The sequence below is a fragment of the Varanus komodoensis genome, unplaced genomic scaffold (assembly GCF_004798865.1).
Source record: "Varanus komodoensis strain SLA01 unplaced genomic scaffold, ASM479886v1 scaffold21, whole genome shotgun sequence".
NCBI classification, from domain to species: Eukaryota; Metazoa; Chordata; class Lepidosauria; order Squamata; family Varanidae; genus Varanus; species Varanus komodoensis.
The window spans coordinates 11,540,794-11,545,008 of NW_025335589.1; the positions used below are offsets into that span (position 1 = coordinate 11,540,794).

Here is a 4,215-nt window from a genome sequence, read left to right on the forward strand (position 1 = left end):
AAGTTGACATATGAGGAGAGATTGAGGGAACTGGATCTTTCCAGCCTGGAGAAGAGGAGACTCCAAGGGGATCTTTTAGCAATTTAAAGGTATGTGAGGGGATGTTGTGTGGAGGAGGGCCATGACCTGTTCTTCCCTGCACTGGAGGGCAGGACGCATTTCAGTGGGGCAAAGCTCAAGGAACCAGACTTCAGGTTGGATGTCAGGAAGTACTTCTTGAAGGCTAGGACCCCTAGGATATGGAATGGGCTTCAAGGGAGTTGGTTCAGGCCCCATCAGTGGGGGTGCTTAAGGAAAGATCGGACAACCACATGTTGGGGGTTATATGAGCAGAGCCAGCTGGAGTCGGGGGTCAGACTAGATGGCCTGGGAGACCCCTTCTGACTCACTTTGTTTCTATGATTCTAAGTTTTATCTCGGGTCTTGGAATCTGCTGAACCCATCTTAGTTCAAGCTTCTCATTCCTGGCATTCCTTTGCCTTGGTCCCCTCCTTTTTTCTCAATTTTGCTTCCAAAATTATGTACCTCCATGCCCTCCTTATACCATCCACTCCCGGCACAAGCATCTTCCTTGTCCACCCCTTTTCTCATTACAACCCTGCCTACATCTATTGCTGGTCAAGCAACACACTCTCACCTGGTCTCTTCCTCCATGGAAAAACTTTTGCTCTTTCTCCATTGCTGCCCCTTGCCTGTAGAAATGCCTCCTTCCCTAAAATCTCTCCTCAAAACTCATTTTTGCCTGTGAAGTCTTTGGAAGAACCCCTGGTGCCAATATCCAGCTATGGCTATGTATAACTACCAGAAATAATTGCTTATCCTTTCCCTGCCACCAATTCTTTCATTTGTTTCCACTGGGACATGGAGCTGTTCTCTCATTCTTCCTCAAGAGCCATGTTCACAGGTGACATATAATTCACAACTTGTGCCTGGAACTTCAGTCATAAGAGCAACTCCATAGGGTATCTGAGTGCAAATTTATGGCTCCCTCTGTTTGATTTGTACCTTCCAGAAGTCATTCATTCTGTGGCATATACAGGTGGTGTATTTGTAAGATCTGCTGCCTGAAGCCCTGGATCAAGTAGGTAGCCTGATGTACTCCAGATGTTTTCTTTTATCTCATAAGCCTCAGCCAACATGGCCAATGGTTAGGGATGATTAGAGCTGTCATTCAGAACATCTGGAGGCAGATGCCTAGAGGACACCCTAGCCTCAGGCATTTAGTTATGGAGCAGGGGAAACTGGATTTATAAGCTCTGGGGGAAAGAAAAGGAGCCATACCTACAAATGCAGGTTTGCTCTTGAGTCATTGACTTTTCTTACAGCATTTGATGAGACACACTGGGGAAGCAGCCCTTATTGCAAGTACCTTTGCTCCACCTCTCTAAGACAGCCTGGCAGACAGAGCGAAAACCAAGAAGTCCTGCTGTGGATATGTGTGATTCTGGGCTGTGCAGACATCAGGCAGGTGAGACCTGGTTTGCTTTTTACCACAATGTTGAGATCTACCCCAGCAGGCAGACTCAAAATGGCAGGTGATGGTCAATATTCAGGGAACAATTCTACACTGATAGCTACTCCAATATGCAAGATAGTTACTATAGGCCAAGGATCTCCCTGGAACAAACTGGCCAGCTAAACAGAGACCTGGTCAACCAATTAGTGCTTGTTTTACAGGTGAGGAATGTTGAGAGGGAAGATAAGCTGTTAGCGTAAAGCCACGGACAGGAGGTATTTTGTTCCTTCCATTTTTTCAAAACGTCACAAACAGTGGTACATTGGAGCCAGGGCTGGCAGGCTTAAAGTCCGAAGACACTTTTATTAGCAGGCACAATGATTTCTTCTGTCATCTCTTTGAGGTTAGCTGCATTATTTACAATAGCTGGGAGAAATGTTTTTTCTCAGCTACACTATAATGCCATGAGTTATCCCCGCTTTAATGCAAAATGTTTCTGGTAATTAAGCTTTACAAAAAGACACATCATAGGCACATGCGCACTCACACAGAGAGAGAGAGAGAGAGAGAGAGAGAGAGAGAGAGAGAGAGAGAGAGAGAGAGAGAGATGCTTGTATTTTTGGTCTGTCCTTGTAGGGCTTGATTACGGGGACTGTCATGATGAATGCCTGCTCAGAATTGGCACTCTATCACACATCAGGAATACTTGGAGAAATATGGCAAATCACCAAGATTCCTCCCCTCCCCCAGCATATCCCAGTCTGCTTTTTGCCCAAGGCCCAAGTTAAGTTGTCCTTAGTTTTTAAACAGTTTGCATTCCATTCTTATGTAGTTCATTGCAACTAAACTAAGTGTGTAGCAACTTGTGAATTATATTAGAAACTAGAAAAATAAAGCTTTGAAAAGGATACCATAAATCAGTCAAACCGGGGATGAATGAACTATGAAATATTTACTTGGCTGCAATATTGGCCCAGAAGGGAATTTTTTCTTGAAGCAAATATTAGCTTCCAAGGAGGTTTTTCCTCTACAATGCAGCAGGGAGGAATAGGTTACTCCCACCCCGCAAATACTCTATACATTTTAAAAATAACAAAAAGGCTCGATATTAAAGGAGAAAGTGGGCTGGTCTTTGCTGACATTACAAAGTTCTTAGCCTTGTTCTTGCTAGGGAAAATGCAATGTAAAACATGAATGCAGGAAGAGTACAAGGCAGCTCCTTTAATTAACCATGCCTCTTGACACCAGCCATTGTTTTTCTTTACATGCAGGTAATGAATTTTCAGAGATAAGGATACAGAGGAAATGTATAGCTTCTAAAGGCTTTTTCTACATGTTAAAATATGCAATTTATAGGATACATAGTAAATACATTTCTGTCCTGCAACTAACCTACTTACCACTTCAAAGGGAGGTGGGGGAAGAATGTAGAGCACAAGATGTGATGATCAGTCTGATGCTAATACTTGAGTAATGAGATATTTAGTGGTACTTATGTGTGGGTGGGTGGGCTCCAATAATGTATGTGGATTTTCTTTCATTTGAACAGCCCGATCTTATGCTTGCTCTGGCAGATTTGCCCACAGCAGCAAAGTCTCTCTGACTCCCTCTTTTTCTGTGTGTGTGTGCGTGTATGAAAACTTCCTAAGCTGATGGATGACATTTATGCTGCCCTAGACTGGAGAGAGAGACATCTCAGTGCCACGGTGATGTCACAGGCACAGTGCTGATTGCTACTTATGGATTCCAGCTGGGCTTCAAATTACTCTGAGGTAATGCAACCCAAGCAAATCCTATTTTCCTCCACACAAGCAGCTTTCAAAAGAGAAGCTCTGTGCCAAGAACTCCTAGCTAAAACAAACAAACAAATAAACCATTTCTTGGTCAAGGGAAATTGTATTGGCAGCGTCTATTAATTTTCTTACTGATGTTTAACAACTGCTGCAATAGATGCGGATACCCAGAGTTGTGATGCTCACATATTTCTGCCTTTGCGTCTGGCACTGTAAAGGATGGCTGAGATAGATTTTTGGTACATTGCTAGATCTTGCTTCAGAGGAACTTTAATTACTGCGGATATAATCCTTACAGCATTAATAATGCTTATAAAGTCCAGGAGGCTTGTTGAAGCAGAGAGAAGTGAGAATACCTCCTTCGTGTTTGCATGACTAATGCACGCAGCATGGAGACATCCCTGCATTGTCATTGGCTCTGGTGGAACTGGGGTATCTCCATCACGCAGATGTAAAGGGAAATAAACAGTAATTATGGCGAAAACCTTGTGGACAGGCCCACATTAAGTTCCTGTCATGACATAGTCAGTGCAATTGTCTTTCCCAGGAACATTCTAGCATGCATGTTTCAATTCCCCACCTATTTGGAAACCTGAAATAAGAAAATATGTAAAGAGTATAATGGAACCAACTGTCTAGGGAGGTGGTGGGTTCTCCATCGCGAAAGGTATTCCAGCAGGGAAACTGGGCAGCCGTCTCTCAGGAATACTTTAAAATGGATTCCTGTATTGGGGGGGGGGGGTGCTTGACACAATGACCTAGTTGGCCCCTTCCAGCTGTATGATTTTAGGAGAATTCTGCCAAGAGTGAGGAAAGTAGCTGTTTTCCCCATACTAAACACAACAGCTCTTTTTAGTCTTCATTGTCAAAATGGCTGCCTTGTAATTAGTGATGATTTCTCAGAGAAAACACTTTGCCGTGATGGCAGCTTTGCTCCTCTGGGGCCATTTGGTCATATAACAGGCA

The 4,215-nt window shown here is 43.6% G+C and overlaps 1 long non-coding RNA gene across 1 annotated transcript; it reads left to right on the top strand.

Annotated features, from left to right (window-relative positions):
• The first annotated feature begins 308 nt into the window (after nucleotides 1-308).
• On the top strand, nucleotides 309-3,350 carry LOC123023715. Its single transcript, XR_006414782.1, has 2 exons — nucleotides 309-1,468; nucleotides 3,134-3,350. It is a non-coding gene; the product is annotated as an uncharacterized LOC123023715 (long non-coding RNA).
• The last annotated feature ends 865 nt before the right edge of the window (nucleotides 3,351-4,215 follow it).